General features: G+C 44.0%; 1 long non-coding RNA gene across 1 annotated transcript in view; it reads right to left on the reverse strand.

Annotated features, from left to right (window-relative positions):
* Positions 1 to 612: 612 nt before the first annotated feature.
* Positions 613 to 21,448, reverse strand: part of LOC130274119 (uncharacterized) — a 102,490-nt gene continuing 81,654 nt past the window's right edge. Inside the window, exons 2-3 of the long non-coding RNA XR_008844249.1 lie at positions 1,252 to 1,425; positions 613 to 716 (exon numbers count right to left, since the gene is read on the reverse strand). This is a non-coding gene — a long non-coding RNA (uncharacterized LOC130274119). The remainder of the gene's footprint in view (positions 717 to 1,251; positions 1,426 to 21,448) is intronic.

Below are 21,448 nucleotides of genomic sequence, written 5' to 3' on the forward strand. Positions count from 1 at the left end.
TATTTAAACAATGTTAACATTACTTTCTGGTGTACGTTTACTTCTCTATCTTGGTAGTTTATAAATAACATTTGATGCAATTAAAGTTTGACATTCAATTTATTCTCTGTAAAATTCTATGTAATCCTTCTATCTTGATGTTTACATATATTTATGCACTTGTTAGTTAAAATGTTGTGGTTTTCAGGCTTGAGGCAACTGTTGTGGTATGTACATGGAAAAAATATTAATTCACTTCAGAGTACTTTATTGAGCGGGATTTAGTATTTGCTGAAAAATGAAAATCTGTGAATGAATAATTCATTTACAAAGTTCCATCAGATGGGATTGAAAGGAGAGATAAAAAAACAAACAAGGGGACACTCCATGTAGAGGTATATTCAATGGCGTGCACCCTCCACCACACCGAAGTGATATACCGACCTTTGTAATCGTGGCTGCACCATAAAGTGCAGCAAGGATGATAGCAGAGACGGTTGTAGGTACTGGCTGCTGCACTCTGACCGGTATCGGGCTCCCCAATTGGAGGCCGATGTTAGAACGTAGTGGGTTATTGCAGTGGGGGAAAAATGGTTTTTGGAGGTGCTGCATGGTTTTTGGAGGTTTGTAGAGCAATGAGGCAAGACACGAGCAGCACAGGACGACAAATGATTTTATTTTTGTAATAGTGATAACGCGTTTCGGCATTCATGCCTTCCTCAGGTCCACTTACAATTCTAAAAAGACAAATATATACACAGAATGTTCCATTGTGGTGGACAAGATATTGTAACACAAAGAAAATTATACACATACACATATGCATAGACATATATATATATATATATATATATATATATATATATACATAAAAACACATGCACATTCATGTAAACTATTGAGGGTTTCCCATATGCATGATTCTGTTAAAAAGACGCTCAAAGGCAAATATAGATATATACGCACACAATTGGTATGAAATAAAAGGAGTTTTCATATGGTGGATATATCGTATAATATAAAAATATGCTATAATATAAAAATTGTGGCTGAACTAGTTTATGTATTAATTAATTAAAAATACATGATTTAAACAGTAAAAGGCAAAAATAAACCAAAATGGATCAAATACAATAGATGTCACAGGAAGAGGCCTGTACACTGATAATAACGATAAACCTGCACAAAAATAAAAGCATGCTAAGTATGCAACCAGAGGTCACAATGTAAAAGCTATGAGCACCTGCAAAGGAAGCAGAAACTGTTACATACCTCGTCTCAATGTGCATCCCAAATACGTCAGGCAAGCGCCCCAGTGAGTATGTTGTTCAATACGCCTGCAGTCTGCGCAGCAGATGCCGTGAGCACTTCCGGTGTCGCGGTGACCACTTCCGGTTCACCCCGCACCTTACAGACAGCGTTCTGGATATAAGTTTATGGAGAAACCTGCAACAGTAGAGGGTATTCTCGGTTAGCTTTCCCTCTACATCTGATCGATGCAATTATTTAATGTTCAGCAGTGGCAGTATAACTAATCAGGAGTGCCGTGCGCATTCACGTCACAGCCCACGTGATGAACAAACAGTGCCGTCCAATGAATGCCCTAGCTGACATAGGATGTAAACAATGGCACGTGAGTAGTATTCAGATGCCGGTGTAAAGACTCAGGTTTGCCCCGTGCTGACTTAACACGTTACCTGATTAGCTCATCACTTATTCAAAGGTAAAATTAAAAAATATATGAATTATGAAAGGGGGAGGGACCATTAGACTAAACTGGGATAACCAAGGAATAGGTGACCATTCTATATTCCCAAGTTAAGTGTTATAACGGTATAGACCTATCTTCTATGACTATATATTTAGATGGACCCGTTGTTCTTCATCGCTGGTCATCCTAAATTTACGGATTTATTAGACTACACACCTAGATGGAAAGGTATCTCTCTTCACTGGTTATCGTTAAATAAAGTATGGGCTTATCAGATTAAGGAGATATAGCTAGCTATCGTGGTCTTAATTCTCCAAAATGATAAAGAAAATAAAGGCAGGAGACAGGAGTGCCCCCCAGCATGTTATTCCCACACCTCTGTCCCTGCCTTTTGAGGAACCCATGTCCTTAATAGGGTGACATCAACCACGGTGCCGTTCCCTACTCTCACTAAGTGAGGGCCCTCATTAATGATTCTAATGGAATAAATAGGGATAGCCGCCTAGAAAATATTAACCTCTGGTCCAGACCGTCACCCACATGTAAACCGTAGTTCACAATATCAATATTGAAACGATAATATAAATACACCAAAAATAAATAATATAGATAACAGAATAAATCACTTTTAATACTATGAGTTTTATCCCATAGTGAGGGAAATGTCAATAAACCCTAACCTTCCACATTTCCCATCTCACTAAACCTCCCTGATTAAAGGACCTATCAAGACTGATCAATAAACGCTGAGAAATTGACCATTCTGTTTATCCATTCTGTTTCTTTTCTTAAAATTCTATTATCAATATCACCTCTCCTGTCATTTGTCTGAAAAACTTATATTGCCTGAAATTTTAGAACCCTTGAATCTCCATTGTGTACCTCCCAGATGTGTCTTGCTATACTGGTATCTCGACGGTTTTGTATGTCCCCCAAATGTTCGCCTATCCTTCGTCTCAATTCACGTGTAGTTTTCCCCACATAGCTGAGGGGGCAGGGGCACTTACATAAATACACCACATTGGACATTTTGCAGTTTGCAAAATCCTTGATTTTGCATTCGGTACCAGTCTTGTCGCTACTGAAAATCTTAGATTTGTTTATATAGGGACACGCTACGCAGTCCCCACCGCACCTAAAGGTACCACTAAGTTTCCTATTCAGCCACAATTCAGGGGGAGGTGTAGATTGGTAATGACTGTGTACCAGTCGATCTCGCAATGATCTCCCTCTCCGGAATGTGACCGAAGGGTGTTCCGGCAGCACCTCCCTTAGGTGCGGGTCTGATCTCAAAATTCCCCAGTAGCTATCCAAAATACTTTTTATACAGTCAGATCTCTGATCAAATGTTCTGATCATCCTAATCAGCTTGTCTTTATCTTGTAAGGAACGACTCTAGGGTGTGAGTAAGTTTGTTCTATTACTCCTGAGAGCAAACTTGTATGCTTCCCGAAGTACCTGATCGGGGTACCCCATCTCCAAAAATCTATTCCTGAGATCACCTGCTCGTCTGATGAAGTTATTGGTATCCGAACAATTACATCTTAAGCGTAAGTATTGTCCTTTAGGTATGCCTCGCTTGAGTGGGACAGGATGGTGGCTGTCCCACTTAAGTAAGCTGTTGATAGCTGTCGGTTTGCGGTAAATGCTTGTTATTAAGCCACCTCTACCGTCTTTCTTAATAAGCACATCTAAGAAGGCCAAACTCTCCTGACTGCTCTCTGATATAAACCGCAGTCCAATGAGGTTGGTGTTAAGCGAGAGTACGAATTGTTTAAATGACATCTCCGTGTCAGTACACAGTATGAAAACGTCAACCATATATCTGCCCCAGTATAGTATATTTGACGTCAGGGGGTTACTCTCTTCTCCAAAAACAATATTGTCCTCCCACCAACCCAGGATCACGTTGACGTACGTGGGGGCACACGGGCTCCCCATGGCCGTGCCCCTGAGTTGGTGGTAGACATGATGATCAAAAATAAAATAATTGTGATGTAACACAAAATGGAGAAGAGATAACATGAATTGACTATGTTCTAGACATGCAACACCTCTCGACTGAAGATAATGCTCTGCCGCTTTCAGACCTTATTCATGGCGTATGCTTCTATACAAAGCCTCCACGTCAATTGAGGCAAGCAGAACACCATCCTCCACCGTGAGGCCATCTAGTTTTTGTAGAAAGTCTGAGGTGTCACTTATGTAGGAGGGTAGCGCTGTTACAAACTTTCTCATGACCTCATCTATGTATATGCCACAATTCTGAGTAAGTGAAGATACCTCTGACATAATGGGCTGACCTTTAAGGGGCCTTAGCCCCTTGTGCACCTTAGGTAATGCATAAAAGGTGGCAACCTGTGGCTTATTAGGTCATAGAAATTTAAATTCACCAGCATCAATCAGTCTCCTCTCAAGAGCATCTACTAATAAGGCCTCCAGTTCACCCAAGAACTGATCAGTGGGGTCACGGGGCAAGATGGCATAACCTCCTCTATCTTTAAGTAGATCTAGACACATAGTTCTATACAACTATACAAAATAACTAAGTTTACCCCCTTGTCTGATGGTTTCAATATAATTTTCGAGTCTCTCTCAAGAGTTTGTAGAACAATCATTTCCTGAGATGTAAAATTATTCTCAAAATGTAATGACCTATTGGAAAGTTTTTCTAACTCCTCCTCAACCAATTTCTGGAAAATATCTATAGCCAGTGATTCAGTGGGTGGAGGCATTCTCCTACTTTTAAATTTTAGGGCAGTAAAGGGACCTGTCCCTGAGTCCTCCGCTCTGGTATCAACCAGAGTTGCCAGTTCAGATCTTGAGATTTCACTCTCGTCCTTCTCCTGGAGACAAAAATACTTGTGCCACCTTAATTTTCTCAAGAATAGATGTAGATCCTTCACCAACGTAAACACATTAAACTTGTTCACCGGAACAAATGAGAGTCCCTTACTGAGTATAGAGGTTTCTACATCAGTCAAGGTCCTATTAGTGAGGTTAATAATGCAATGTTTATTAATTAATTCCTCATTTCCCTCAGACCGTATGCCGACATCTCTAAAAAAGAGGACGAAGAGGCTCACTGCTCAACATTAAATAATTGCATCGATCAGATGTAGAGGGAAAGCTAACCGAGAATACCCTCTACTGTTGCAGGTTTCTCCATAAAATTATATCCAGAACGCTGTCTGTAAGGTGCGGGGTGAACCGGAAGTGGTCACCGCGACACCGGAAGTGCTCACGGCATCTGCTGCGCAGACTGCAGGCGTATTGAACAACATACTCACTGGGGCGCTTGCCTGACGTATTTGGGATGCACATTGAGACGAGGTATGTAACAGTTTCTGCTTCCTTTGCAGGTGCTCATAGCTTTTACATTGTGACCTCTGGTTGCATACTTAGCATGCTTTTATTTTTGTGCAGGTTTATCGTTATTATCAGTGTACAGGCCTCTTCGTGTGACATCAGTCCACATCAATAGGACTAACCCACAGGTTCCTTGAGAAACCGAGTTAATATGGGGGAAAATGCGTCGGAATGGGAAAAATTGTAATGTCCTTTTTATTTTTTCACTCACGAATTATTGCACAATAGGTGGTATATTTTAAGGTGTACACCTGGAATTTCGGTTGTGAGTTATAAATCTCCCAATATATGACATACATTGATGTTCAATGCATTGAGAGGAGGTAGAGCAATTCTTGATGTGATAACATATTGTTGCTAGAGATGAGCAAATCGAAGTTGACGAGCCCAAATTCGTTACGAATTTCATGATAAATTCACAACGAATGCGAATATCGCCGCGATTTGATCGAGCAAATTGCTTCATTAAACTCCATTTTGCAGCATTCCAGGCTATTGGAGACCTAAGATGGCGGATCCACATGTGAGTACATGGGGCAGGGGATTATAGGGGGGCGGGAAACAGCGTCGGGAATGAAGATAGGCGGGCTGACCCTGAATCACATGTGAGATGCAGCCTATCAGTATTCATTGACCCCTGTGATGTCACAGCCCCTATATAATCGGCGGCCATCTTGCCTCTCTTCATTTCATCTATGCACTCAGATAGAGAGGACGGGACTGCGTGTGTGTGAATAGCTCATACCACAGCGTTACACTGCAACTGCTTGTCACATCAGCATTAGGGAAAGACAGGAGTGCAGAGTGCTTTGCTGTTACACTGAGAAGGATCATTGATAGCTAAACCTCCTATTCATGTTATTGAGCATTGCAGCAGAGAGGGGCAGATAGCTGTCAGCTGCCTCATACAGATCTCCAAGCTGCCTGAACTTTCTGAAGCATCTTATCTCCTCATTTTTCAGGCCAATTGAGTTGTTTTTTTTTGCTCCACAAATCTTCTGCTGCTCAGAATTGTGTGACAGAGTACAATTTAGGGTTTAATCCCTGTATTTTTTGTTTTTTTGTGGTGCTGCACTGTTGGGTCCTGCTGCTGTTCAGAAATATGTGATTGTTCAGTGGACTGTAGTGCGTTTGTACCATTTTGTACCTGTTAATCTGTCAAGGGGCCACATACTGTGCAAGTCCAAACAATAGTATTCACCGGCTGTTTTTTTTTTTTTTTTTTTTTTTAAATACAAAGTTTTTTCTGCATATAGCTACGCATATTACTGCCCTCATCAGTGCATACCACATAGGTACATCCAAGTATTGTACCATTTAGTACCTGTTAAGCTGTCAAGGTGCTCCATACCGTCTATGTTCAAACAATAGTATTCACCGGCTGGTGTTTTACAAAAATTCAGATTTTTTTTTCTGCGTATAGCTACGCATATTACTGCCCTCATCAGTGCATACCGCATAGGTACATCCAAGTATTGTACCATTTAGTACCTGTTAAGCTGTCAAGGTGCTCCATACTGTCAAAGTCCAAACAATAGTATTCACCGGCTGGTGTTTTACAAAAATACAGAGTTTTTTCTGCCTATAGTTGCGCATCTTACTGCCCTCATCAGTGCATACCGCATACGTACATCCAAGTAGTGTACCATCTTGTACCTGTTAATCTGTCAAGGGCCTACATACTGTGAAAGGACAGCCGTAAGTAATCACCTGCTGCTGTTCTAGACAAATACTGTGTAAAGAGTAGTGTAGCGTATTGTACTACCCTCATAAATGCACTAAGTATGTCAGGTAGAGAAGTGCCAGGACGTGAACAGAGGAGTGGCAGAGGCCTAAAAACTTCAGGCACAGTTGGCAGCAGACTTGGGGCGAGTGGCAGCAGGAGTCGCAGCAAGAGGCCTGAGCTCCCGTTATCAGCCAGCGGTCGTGTCTCCACCAGCAACCCATCTGCCGTCGTCGATAGGTTAAGATGCTCATCCACATCATCACAAGTGACATCTGAAACCCCCAGTCAACAGTCGGTGGGTTCCTCAGACACAACCCTCAGTTGGCATGGCCCGGGAGCAGTCCGTGTCCTCCCATTGCCTTTGTCCTATGCTGTTCCCTCTCCTAAAAAAGTATCTTATGCTGTGGGTTCAGCTCCACTATTTACTGAGGACCATCTAATAGAGGACAGTCAGCAGCTACTGGACAGCCAAGAAGGGGAGGAGACATGCGCCGCTTGCTCCACTAGGCGGCCAAGTAGTGATGCAGAGAGTGACGTGGGAGGCGGTGTTGCAAGTGTTCAGGGTCCTGAAGCAGACACTGTTGGGAAACCTGAGGAGGACATCAGTGACGTGCACACAACTGTTGATGATGATGAAGCCGATTGCAATTGGGAGCCGGGTACAGAAGGGGCTTCATCATCATCAGGAGAAGAGAGTTGCAGGTTGCCCTTGAGGCAGCAAGGCGGTAGCACGGTTGGCAGTCAGCGTGGTGGCAGGAGTGGAAATTCAGGAGCCAAACGTGCCCGGGGGAGACCACCTGCTTTGCGGCAGCCTACCTTTCCAGGAGGTAGTGGAACAGGGGTTCCTGGAGACGGCGCCAGTAGCATTTAATTAATGCGGATTGCGGGTGGGAAAATCAGCTACTCGGCGGTGTGGAAGTTTTTCATAAGGCATCCGGAGGAGGTTCACCTAGCCACATGCAAGATTTGTCGGCAGAAGGTGAAGCGTGTCCAGGGTCCCAATGTCGGCACCATGGCCCTGCGTCAACACATGCTTCGCCACCATAAAGCGGCCCGGGAGAACCGTGGCTCCGATGTAGTGGTCCAGCCGTCTGCATCACCCAGTGGCCATCCACTCCCTCCTTCATCCAGCCAAGGCTCCACCACCTCAGCCGAAGGGAGCTGTTTGTCACACCCTCCATCTGTCGCTTCTGCTTCTCCCGCTTTTAGTCAGCCATTCCGCCAACAATACATTGGCGAAGCCATGTCCAAGAGACAACAGTATGTGCCCACTCATCCAACGCCGCAGAAGTTGAATGTGCTCCTGTCCAAGTGGCTGTTGTTGCAGTCCCTCCCTTTTCAAGTGCTGGACTCTGCACCTTTCAGAGAATTGATGGCTTGTGCCGAGCCGAGGTGGAGAGTCCCAAGCCATCATTTCTTTGCGAAGAAGGCAGTACCAGCCCTGTATAAGTTTGTACAAGAGAAGGTGGGCCAGTCCTTGAGCCTGTTAGTGTGTTCAAAAGTGCACTGCAGTGCTGACATGTGGAGCTGTAACTACGGGCTGGGACAATACTTGTCTTTTACGGCCCACTGGGTAAATGTGGTTCCCTCACAGCCACAACAGCAACTTGGACAGGTCACACCGCTTCCTCCTCCACGCTCTAACTCCCAGGCAGTTGGTCCTGTTACAATGTGCGACGCCGCCTCCTCATCCTCCACCGTGTCCTCGGCCTCCACTGCATGTCCAAATCTCGGTGGCCCTTCATCGTACCATGTGTGTAGGGCACGGCGGTGTCAAGCTGTTCTTTACATGGTTTGCCTTGGCGAACGGAGTCACACAGGGGAGGAACTGCTAAAGTTAATTCGTAAAGAAATCCAAGTATGGCTTACTCCACGAAATCTGGAAATGGGAACCATGGTGACCGAAAATGGGAAGAACATCGTGTCCGCGCTGCGACAAGGAAGTGTGAAACATGCGCCCTGCATGGCACACGTGTTGAATCTGGTTGGCAAGCACTTCCTCAAATCTTCACCCTATTTGCAAAACATCCTGAAAATGGCAAGGAAACTGTGCATGCACTTCAGCCACTCGTACACCGCCAAGCACACCTTCCTTGAGCTGCAGCGTCAGAACAGTATCCCACAACATAGTCTTATTTGTGACGTTGCCAAACGTTGGAATTCCACCCTCCATATGTTGGACAGACTATACGAACAAAGAAAAGCCATCACTGATTTCTTGATGATCCAAGCAGATAGGAGTACTCCCCTGTGTAACTTCAATGTGAACCAGTGGCACCTCATACGTGACACCTGCCATTTGCTGAGGCCCTTTGAGGAAGCAATATTATTTGTAAGTCGCTTGGATTACGCCATGAACAACGTAATTCCACTCCTACATTTCCTACAACAAATGATTGAAACCATGGCTGGTCACGACAGTGGAGACGTTGCGCCTACATCTCAATGCTACATGAGCCCTGTGGGGGCTGAACTGGAGGAGGATGATGAGGGGAAGAGCGGAGCACAGTTTAGGTTGGATGAGATGGCCAGTGTTTCTAGTCATCGGACAGGAGAGGAGGAGCAGGAGCAGCCAGAGGAGCTGGAGGGTTATGAGGAAGGCGAGACAGAGGACCCAGACACACCGTGGCAGTATGCAGTGGAGATGGAGGCAGGTAGTCCCTCCGAGTCACTGGCGCAAATGGCACGATGCATTCTCAGTTGCTTCCGTAGTGACCCCCGAATTGTCAACATTCGTCAGTGGGATGACTTCTGGATCTCCACCTTATTAGAACCTCGCTACCGTCCCAGAATGGGGGCCTTTTTTACACCCACTGAGAGGGAGGACAAACTGACCAACTACAGAGAGATTCTACGTAGTCAGTTGGCCGATGCCTATCGGCCACATGGTCCATCCACTCGCAGGTCTGACTCGGGGGGCCCTCTGCACTCACCTTTCACTGCCATGGCTGCTTGGGAGGGGAGGGGTGGCAGGAGCAGTACCAGCTACAGTCGCTGATGAGTAGCTTTCTTCACCCGCATAGTGAAGCAACTCATCAGCAGCAGGTAGACATGGAGCAGGACCTGAACCAGCAGGTGATGGCATACCTTGACATGACCATGCCAACAACCATTGAAGATTCGCTGGACTTCTGGGCAGCCAAACATGATTTATGGCCGCAACTATCAGAGTGTGCCCTGGAAAAGCTGTCCTGCCCGGCCAGTAGTGTGCCATCAGAGCGGCTGTTTAGTGCGGCCGGGGCCATAGTCACCCCAAGGCGAACTCGTCTGTCCACTAAAAATGTGGATAGACTGACGTTTGTCAAGATGAATCAGGGATGGATCAGCCAGGATTTCCAGCCACCAATGCCAGATGCCTCAGAGTAGATTGACCATGCTGCTACACCAACATTTCCCAATTATGGTTGGTTATAAAACCCTCTTGGGTTATCAATTAGGGTTATGAAACCCTCTTTGGTACTGCCATTGCCTGCTCCTGGCTCATCCTGTGTCTTTCAGGAACTACTTGCCTCACTGATGCTTCTGGCCTTGGGCCTTACATTTTTGGAAGTTTAGCAGTAGCTAAATACATGCTTAATGCAAATGTCAACATTGATCTTTAAATGTAAGGGGTTATGAAACCCTCTAGGGTACTGCTCCTGACTGCTCCTGACTCATCCTGTGTCTTTCAGGAACTACTCTCCTCACTGACACTTCTGGCCTTGGGCCTTTAATTTTTTGGAAGTTTAGCAGTAGCTAATACATGCTTAATGCAAATTTCAACAATGATCTTTAAATTCTCGGCGTTCTGCCAGGGCCTTCTCCTACCCCGCCAGGGACGATCCGAGGACCTCACTAAACAATCCAATCTGTAGTAGAGACATGCGGTGTGTACAAAGGGCAGGGACTTAATGAACCTGAGCTTATGACCCGCACTTAGTTGTGATTCTTCTTTCCTGGCAAACAATTGCAATCCCTGATCCCTGTCGCGAACGGGGTTCAGCGGGTTACCCGCACCTGTCGGTGAAAGATAGACACACGCTGGTCCGTTCAGTGTAGCGCACGTGCAGCCCCGGACATCTGAGGGCATAACACACCTGTTATTGCTCGATCTCGCGATTGATCGTGCAATGTAAGGGGTAATTAAAGCCTCTTGGGTACTGCTGATGCCTACTCCTGACTGCTCCTGTGTCTTTCAGGAACTACTTGACTTCATGATTCTTCCGGGCTTGGGCCTTTAATTTTAGGATTTTTGAAATACATACATACATGCTTAATTTAAATTTCAACATTTATGGTGCAATGTATGGGGTTATTAAACACTCTTGGGTAGTGTTTTTTTTTTCAAATTTTCTGATAATTCTCACAGTAATAAACTTGAATTTTCCAGAATAATAACCATTACACTATCGAACGCTTGTTGCGTGTGATTTTTTAAGTAAAATTTTCAAAAAAAATGAACTCTGCTTCTTTATTTCATAAAAAATTATTTTATAAAAGAATGTCTTTTGGTGGTCCACCATCCTGCATTATAGAGTCTTTTGGACTCTTGGATATGCGCTTGTTCTTAAACAAAGGTACAAAAAACAAAAATGGCCGGTCAGGGCTATGGAGACGTTGCGCCTACATCTTACGGCCACATGAGCCCTGTGTGTGCTTGCGAGATTAGGCCCTTTGTACCCACACGGCGGGGTCCGGGACACAAATTTTGATTTAAATTTCAAATAAAAAAATCACACATTTCAATGGTCTCCTCATGCTGCAGCCAACTCCAGGCTGCGTCATTCTGGTAATATATAGAGAGCACTCACTGTCCTAAAATTTCGTTAAAATTTTTCGTAAAAAATGTTTGTCTTTTTTATTAGGGATTGTGAAGCTTTGGTGCGTACTCATGCATCTGCCAACTCCAGCCTGTGTCACACAGGCAATATATGGTTTACTGATGGCGCTGCTGGGCCTGGGTCTGGGAATTTCAAATTTTCTCATAGGTAGCACCCACTATCCAAAAGTCTTCTTCATAAATTTCTACAATTGTTGTGTTTTTTTGGGGGGGATTGTGAAGCCCTAGTGTGTACTCATGCATCAGGCAACTACAGGCTGTGTCATTCAGGCAATCTATAGGTAGCACCCACTGTCCTAAATATTCTTAAAATTTATTTTAAAATGGTTGTTTTTTCTTTGGGATTCTGAAGCCCTGATGTGTACTCAATGCTGCTTCCTGCTACACTCTGTCAGCCCGTTGGTCCTGTGACAGTGTGCTACTCCGCCTCCACATCCTCCACTGTGTCTTAAGCCTCCACTGCCCGGACAAGTCTCAGTGGCCCTTCAGCATACCATGTGTGTAGGTCACGGTGGTGTCACGCTGTTCTTTACATGGTTTGCCTTGGCAAGAAGTCTTGGAAACAATGGCCAGTCAGGGCAATGGAGACGTTGCGCCTACATCTCACGAACATGAGCCCTGTGGGGGCTTGTTGGATTTGGTCCTTCGTACCCACACGCTGGGGTCCAGGACACGCAAAGATTGTTTTACATTTCAAATCAAAAAATGATGGCGCTGCTGGCCCTGGGTCTGGGAATTTCACATTTTCTCATAGGTAGCACCCGCTATCCAAAATCTTTTTCAAAAATTTCAAAAATTGTGTTGTTTTTTTGGGGGGATTATGAAGCCCTGGTGTGTACTCGTGCATCAGCCAACTCCAGGCTATGTCATTCAGGCAATATATGGGTTACTGATGCTGCTGTGGGGCCTGGGTCTGGGAATTTAAAATTTTCTCATAGGTAGCACCCAATATCTAAAATCTTTTTCAAAAATTTCTAAAATTGTGTTGTTTTTGGGGGGGAATTGTGAAGCCCTGCTGTGTACTCGTGCATCAGCCAACTCCAGGCTGTGTCATTCAGGAAATATATGGTTTAGTGACGCCGCTGTGAGGCCTGGGTCTGGGAATTTTAAATTTTCTCATGGGTAGCACCCGCTATCCAAAATCTTCGGTTTCAATTTCTTAATTCATCTTTTAATCTTAGGGATTGTGAAGGCCTAGTGCCTACTCTTGCTGCTGGCAACTCCGGGCTGTGCCATTCATCCACTATATGGTCTCCTCATGCTGCCAACACCTCCACGCTGTGCCATTCATCCACTATATGGTCTCCTCATGCTGCCAACACCTCCACGCTATGCCATTCAGACACTATATGGTCTTCTCATGCAGCCAACACCTCCATGCTGTGTCATTCAGCCACTATATGGTCTCCTCATGCTGCCAACATGTCCATGCTGTGTCATTCAGCCACTATATGGTGTCCTCATGCTGCCAACACCTCCACGCTGTGCCATTCAGCCACTAAAATGTTCTCCTCATGCAGCCAACACCTCCACGCTATGTCATTCAGTCACTATATGGTCTCCTGACACTTATGCTACCACCAGGCTCTGTCATTGTGCCGCTCTGCGGCAGTGATTCTAAAAGCGATGCTGAAAATCTGCATGTTATTCTGAATAACAGTATTATTTCACTACCCCAGCACATTCCATATGCATTTTAGAACACCGCAAAGTGTTCTATAGAGGCTGTATGTAGGCTAGAAAGAGCCTTTTTAATATAGATTAGCCGTGAAAAAATTTCGAAACGAACCTGTTCGAAAAATTCGGCGAATCGGCCGAATTGAATTTTTGAAAAGTTTACTCATCTCTAATTGTTGCTACCCATCGTGGGAGATACTGTGTATGTCAGGTGTGTGTCAGTCTGTCTATCCTGGGGGACTGGCGATTTACCCTAAGCTGACCACTCATTATATCTATATGCAAATAGTCCCTCAATAGGACTAACCCACAGGTTTCTTGAGAAACCCCGATAATATGGGGGGGAAACGCGTTGGACCAGGAAAAACTGTAATGTCCTTTTTATTTTTTCACTCACAAATTATTGCAGAATAGGTGGTATAATTTAAAGTGTACACCTGGAATTTCGGTGGTGAGCTATAAATCTCCCAATATATGACATACATTGATGTTCACTGCATTGAGAGGAGGTAGAGCAATTCTTGATGTGATAACATATTGTTGCTACCCATCGTGGGAGATACTGTGTATGTCAGGTGTGTGTCGGTCTGTCTATCCTGGGGGACTGGCAATTTACCCTGAGCTCACCACTCATGATATCTATATCCAAATAGTCCATTAGTCAGTACGGACTTGGGACTGGTATAGGGATTTTTTTTCAGGTGTTGTGATTATTTCGTATATAGTGTGTCACTCAACCGTAGTCACTTTTTTGACAAGTATTTTTAAGGTATATCAATAAAGTTGACACCTTGTATTTTGTGAACATGCTATATATTTGACTATCCTTTGCACCTTAAAACCCCCTGATGACGTTCGATCTTTTCTACATTTTGATTGAACAGAAACGTGTAATATACCTATTAGATGTTTACAGAATAAGTGTACATCCAGTGTGATTGACCGGGGGGCTGTAATTATAGTTAATGCCCCTTTTATTTTGTTCGTTATAGTACCACTTTTTTGACACACACTCATTTAAATATTTGGTGTAGTTTTAATGATTTAGAATAAAGGTTACATTTTATGGAACCTTTCTTTTGTTTTTCACTGGATATGGAGTCACACTCAAAATCAAAGTGGAAAACCACACTACTGGCTGATCCAACTTTGATGTAATGTCCTTAAAACAAGTCAAAATGAGGCTCAGTAGTGTGTATGTTGCCTCCACGTGCCCGTATGCCCTCCCTACAATGCCCTGGGCATGCTCCTCATGATGTGGCGGATGGTCTCCTGAGGGATGTCCTCCCAAACTGAACTAAAGCATCCGCCAACTCCTTGACAGTCTGTGGTGCAACGTGGCATTGGTGGATGGAGTGAGACATGATGTCCCAGATGTGCTCAGTTGGATCCAGGTCTGGGGATCGGGTGGGCCAGTCCATAGCATCAAATCCTTCCTCTTGCAGGAACTGCTGACACACTCCAGCCACATGAGGTCTAGCATTGTCTTGCATTAGGAGGAACCCAGGGCCAACCGCACCAGCATATAGTCTCACAAGGGGTCTAAGGATCTCATCTCGGTACCTAATGGCAGTCAGGCTACCGCTGGCAAGCACATGGAGGGCTGTGCGGGCCCCCAAAGAGATGCCACCCCACACCATTACTACCCACCGCCAAACCTGTCATGTTGAAGGATGTTGCAGGAAGCAGAACGTTCTCCACGCTGTCTCCAGATTCTGTCACGTCTGTCACATGTGCCCAGTGTGAACCTGCTTTCATCTGTGAAGAGTACAGGGTGCCAATGTCGAATTTGCCAATCTTGGTGTTCTCTGGCAAATGCAAAATGTCCTGAACGGTGTTGGGCTGTAAGCACAACCCCCACCTGTGGACGTTGGGCCCTCATACCACCCTCATGGAGTTTGTTTCTAACCGTTTGAGTGGACACATGCACATTTGTGGCCTGCTGGAAGTCATTTTGCTGGGCTCTGACAGTGCTTCTCCTGCTCCTCCTTTCACAAAGGAGGAGGTAGCGGTCCTGCTGCTGGGTTGTTGCCCTCCTATGGCTTCCTCCACATCTCCTGATGTACTGGCCTGTCTCCTGGTAGTGCATCCATGCTCTGGACACTACGTGACAGACACAGCAAACCTTCTTGCCACAGCTCGCATTGATGTGCTATCCTGGATGAGCTGCACTATCTGAGCTACTTGCTGCTCCTCACAGGTCCTTCAGCCAGAATCATTCTCTCCTGTTCACCCCCGCCCACTCCTGTCACATGATCCTTCTCACAGGTCCTTCAGTCCCAATCCCCTCTTTCCTGCTGACATCTACCCCCCCCCCCCCCACTTGCACTGGTCATATGATTATGACATCACCCTAGATCAGTGATGGCGAACCTTTTTGAGCCGAGTGCCCAAACCGTAATGCACGCCAACTTTTTTCCCTCAAAGTGCCAGCACAGCAAATCCAATCAGAATACTGAGGTTTAGGTTTAGACGAAACAATTCCTACAGTTGTCATAACTAATTAACATATTTTGCTTTAAAAGAAGAACACAACAACAGAGTTCAATTATCCAAACTTGTTTTTTTTATTGATAGTTTATAGTTTCCCCACATTAGGTTGTAGTTCCCCCACAATAGATTGGCATCACAGTTCCCCCACATTAGGCTGGCAGTATAAGTTCCCCCACATTAGGTTGAAGTTCCCCCACATTAGGTTGGCAGCATAGGTCCCCCCACATTAGGTTGGCAGCGTAGTTCCCCACATTTGTTGGCAGTGTAGTTCACCCACATTAGGTTGTAGATCACCCACATTAGGTTGTCAGTATAGGTCCCCCCTCATTAGGTTGTCAGTATAGTTCCCTCATATTAGGTTGTCAGTATAGTTCCCCCACATTAGGTTGTCAGTATAGTTCCCCCACATTAGGTTGGCAGCATAGGTCCTCCCACATTAGGTTGTCAGCATAGTTCCTACACATTAGGTTGGCAGTATAGTTCCCCCACATTAGATTGTAGTTCCCCCACATTAGGTTGTCAGTATAGGTCCCCCCACATTAGGTTATCAGTATAGGTCCCCCCACATTAGGTTGTCAGTAGAGTTCCCCAACATTAGGTTGTCAGTATAGATCCCCCACATTAGGTTGTCAGTACAGTTCCCCCACATAAGGTGCAGTATAGTTCCCCCACATTAGGTGCAGTATAGTTCCCCCACATTAGGTGCAGTATAGTTCCCCCACATTAGGTGCAGTATAGCTCCCCCACATTAGGTGCAGTATAGTTCCCCACATTAGGTGCAGTATAGTACCCCACATTAGGTGCAGTATAGCTCCCCCACATTAGGTGCAGTATAGTTCCCCCACAGACATATAGCCTTCAGCCATATACAGTGTATGGCTGGAGGCTGTATGTCTGTGTACTACCTCACTTCAGTGCTCTGTGCTCCATTCACCATTCCTCCAGGCAGGGGTCACAATAGGCCATAGCAGTAGGTCCCGGGACTGGAGGAGCGGTGGTCGGAGCACTGAAGATGACGTACATACAGGTAACTTACCATGCACGCATGCATCCTCCTCCTTGCTGCTCCGCTCTGCTGTTGCTATGGGCGCAAGCACGGGATGTCAGTGACGTCCCTGCGTGCGCTACCTCCCGGAGGCCCCTGCATTTTTAAAGTTAATGCGGGGCCGCAGAAAGGTAACAGGGACATCCTAGTCTCCCGAAAAGCTCTTTCGGGACACAGGGATGTCCCAAATGGGCTGATGGCGAACTATGGCCGCATGCCCACAGAGTCTGGACACACTTTCTCATTCAAAGAGTTTTCTTTATTGTCATGACTATGAAAATTGTAGATTCACACTGAAGGCTTTAAAAGTATGAATTAACACATGTGGAATTATAGACATAACAAAAAAAAGTGTGAAACGACTGAAAATATGTCATATTCTAGGTGGAAAGTGTCCCCAAGTGCAGTCACAAAAACCATCAAGAGCTACAAAGAAACTGGCTCACATGCGGACCGCCCCAGGAAAGGAAGACCAAGTCACCTCTGTTGCGGAGGATAAGTTCATCCGAGTCACCAGCCTCAGAAATCGCAAGTTAACAGCAGCTCAGAGTAGAGACCAGTTCAATGTCACACAGAGTTCTAGCAGCAGACACATCCCTCGAACAACTGTTAAGAGGAGACTGTGTGAATCAGGCCTTCATGATAGAATATCTGCTAGGAAACCACTGCTAAGGACAGGCAACAAGCAGAAGAGACTTGTTTGGGCTAAAGAACACAAGGAATGGACATTAGACCAGTGGAAATCTGTGCTTTGGTCTGATGAGTCAAATTTGAGATCTTTGGTTCCAACCACCGTGTCTTTGTGCAATGCAGAAAAGGTTAACGGATGGACTCTACATGCCTGGTTCCCACCGTGAAGCATGGAGGAGGAGGTGTGATGGTGTGGGGGTGCTTTGCTGGTGACACTGTTGGGGATGCATATAAAATTGAAAACATACTGAACCAGCATGGCTACCACAGCATCTTGCAACGGCATGATATTCCATCCGGATTGCGTTTAGTTGGACCATCATTTATTTTTCAACAGGACAATGATCCCAAACACACCTCCAGGCTGTGTAAGGGCTATTTGACCAAGAAGGAGAGTGATGGGGTGCTGCGCCAGATGACCTGGCCTCCACAGTCACCAGAACAGAACCCAATGAAGGCAAAAGGGCCAACAAGTGCTAAGCATCTCTGGGAACTCCTTCAAGACTGTTGGAAGACCATTTCAGGTGACTACCTCTTGAAGCTCATCAAGAGAATGCCAAGAGCGTGCAAAGCAGTAATCAAAGCAAAAGGTGGCTACTTTGAAGAACCTAGAATATGAAATATTTTCAGTTGTTTCACACTTTTTTGTTATGTCTATAATTCCACATGTGTTACTTCATAGTTTTGATGCCTTCATTATAGTCATAAAAAATAGAAAACTCTTTGAATGAGGTGTGTCCAAACTTTTGGTCTGTACTGAATATATATATTTTGCTCCGTTAGTTGGAATAAACAACCACTTCACGTTTACCTGGTGTGCTGCGGCTTGTGTTTGCTGTCTGGATCTAGTAAGGGCTCCTGACCTGGGCTCCAGGACCTGGGTCCTGTCTCCGCTTGCACCCCCTGCTACTAAAGGACTGATGTACCGCTCCATTTGCTTTTTCTACTATATATGTATATATATATATATATATATATATATATATGTATACACATAAATAAAGAGAGATTTTAATTTAACTGCTCTACTTTTGACATTGCCCACTATGTACCCCCAAAATTTGAAAGTTGGAGACGCCACTTGCTTTACCTGTCTTGGTCCCAAGGGAGACCGATAAAATATTAGGGAGGCTGCTGTATTGGTATGGCTGATTAGTGTATATACAGTGTTTATACATTATAATTTATTGCTAATTACAATAGTTCATTTCACTAGAAATAAATTAAACACCATTATTTATCTTTTCTAAGTTTATAAGTTAGGCTTTCTTACTATTATTTGAAAGTTGTGAATATAAATGATCAATCATTATTAAGTGAACAAATAGAAAAAAAAATTACTTTCTCACCATGAAACAACTAATAGAGACAAAATGATGCCCTAAGGAAACCTAGGAGTCGCAGCTTTCAAAACCAGCAATAACTTCTGGTAATATTGGTCCTGAGGCAGCAGCAGTCAACATTGTTTAAAAAAAAATCCTCCCTTATGGTGTTCTCATTAATTAACTGTACTGTTTGTTGATTTTAGATTGATTCACTGCATTCTCAGGAGGGTATTTTTGGAATCTGTATAATGGCATTATGCAGAATTTCATCTTCAGGTCTTAAATTCCCAGGGTGGTGTTTTGCTGGGACATATAGAAGATGAAGTGAAAACCAGGATGTGTTAGATAAATATGATAATCAAAATATTTTAAAATTCAGATGTAATTTTTGAAGGTTCTCCCCATAGAGAGAAAAAAATTACCTGAAGCAAAGTCTGACTGACAGGCACAGTTTAGCAAACAGAGAACAACAAATGGTATGCAAAACAGAGAAAGAAGTATTTGTTGCTAATTACTCAAGAAATTATTTTAATTAAGCTGTTTACTAAACATGGTTTTCTTAACAAAGAATAAATAAAATGTTACCTATTCCACTTTCTTTCCATTAAGTTTCTACTATACAGTAGTTTTTGTAAGATATTTAAAATATATTTTGTAATTAATATACATATTTAGCACAGACCAAAATTTATAGATTAATATGTGGTCATTTATAGTAACATTTTTGGTTCACGAACGGCAAATGCGAACTTCCTCAAATGTTCGCGAACCGGGTGAACCGCCATTGACTTCAATGGGCAGGTGAATTTTAAAACCCACAGGGACTCTTTCAGGCCACAATAGTGATTTAAAAGTTGTTTCAAGGGGACTAACACCTGGACTGTGGCGTGCCGGAGTGGGATTCATGGCAAAACTCCCATGGAAAATGACATAGTTGATGCAGAGTCTGGTTTTAATCCATAAATGGCATAAATCACGTATTATTCCTAAATTCTTTGGAATAACGTGCTTTAGCCCCCTTTAGGCATCACATTGTTAGATCCCCCCTTTAGGCAGCACATAGATTCCCCCATATTAGGAAGCACATAGTTAGAGTCCCCCTTTAGGCAGCACATAGTGGAATTTGAACCCAAGGCCCCAGTGCTGCAAGTCAGCAGTGCTAACCTCTGAGCCACCATGCTACCCTTACCATACATCTAATATGCACAGTTGCTAAAATGGACAGAGATGTCAGCAGAGAGTACCAGAAAAATTAGGCATGTACACATGGCTTAAAAATTTGTTATTGTTGCAGCCGCAGCTGTAGCAGCGGCCAGAAATATTGCGGCAGCATAAAAAGTGCAGCACCAGAGGCCAGAAAAATTAGGCATGTACACATGGCTGAAAAATAAGAACAAGGGCATATCCAAGAGTCCAGAAGACTCTATAATGCAGGATGGAGAAACAGACAAAGAAATTATTTTCTAAATAAAATTTTTCATCAAATAAAGAAACAGAGTTCATCCCTCTCTGTATTTTATTTTTGAAAATTTGAGTTAAAAAATCACACGCAACAAGTGTTCCTTGGTGTAATGGTTAGTACTCTAAAAAATTCAAGTTTAAATTATCAGAAAGTCCAGAAGACTCTATGATGCAGGACGGTGAAAATCACAGAGAAATTCTTTTCAAAATAATATTTTTCATCAAATCAAGATGAAAGCAGCGGCCAGAAAAATTGCAGCAGCAGAAAAAGTGCAGCACAAGAGGCCAGAAAAATTAGGCATGCACACATGGCTGAAATATAAGAACAAGCGCATATCCAAGAGTCCAGAATACTCTATAATGCAGGATGGAGAAACACACAAAGGAATCCTTTTCCAAATACAATTTTTCATCAAATAAAGATGAAAGCAGCCGCCAGAAAAATTGCAGCACCAGAAAAAGTGCAGCACCAGAGGCCAGAAAAATTAGTCATGTACACATAGCTGAAAAATAAGAACAAGCGCATATCCAAGAGTCCAGAAGACTCTATAATGCAGGATGGAGAAACACACAAAGAAATTATTTTCTAAATAACATTTTTCATCAAATAAAGAAACAGAGTTCTTCCCTCTCTGTATTTTACTTTTGAAAATGTAAGTTAAAAAATCACACGCAACAAGCGTTCCTTTGTGTAATGGTTAGTACTCTTGAAAATTCAAGTTTAAATTATCATAAAGTCCAGAAGACTTTATAATGCAGAATTGTGAAAAACACAAAGAAATCCTTTTCAAAATAAAAGGGTCCCTCAACAGGCACGACAGCATGAAAGACCCCATTTGCTCAAGGTTGGATGCCGAGCTACTCATGTCCCACTCCTCATCCTCAGTGGTGTCAGGGAAGGTATCTTCTTCTTCCCCCCAGCCACGTACAACACCACGGGAACCAGATAGGTGACAATGAGCACCCTGGGATGCCTGTTGTGGTTGGTCTTCCTCCTCCTCTTCAAAGCCACATTCCTCCTCTGACCCTCTTCCTCACAATCCTCTTCCAGCGTTGCCGCAGGTCCAGCAAGCGATGCTGATAAGGCTGTTTCTGGTGGTGATGGTGACCACAACTCTTCCTCTTCATGCTCATCTACTGCCTGATCCAGCAC

Source organism: Hyla sarda, chromosome 5 (assembly GCF_029499605.1).
Source record: "Hyla sarda isolate aHylSar1 chromosome 5, aHylSar1.hap1, whole genome shotgun sequence".
Lineage (NCBI taxonomy): Eukaryota > Metazoa > Chordata > Amphibia > Anura > Hylidae > Hyla > Hyla sarda.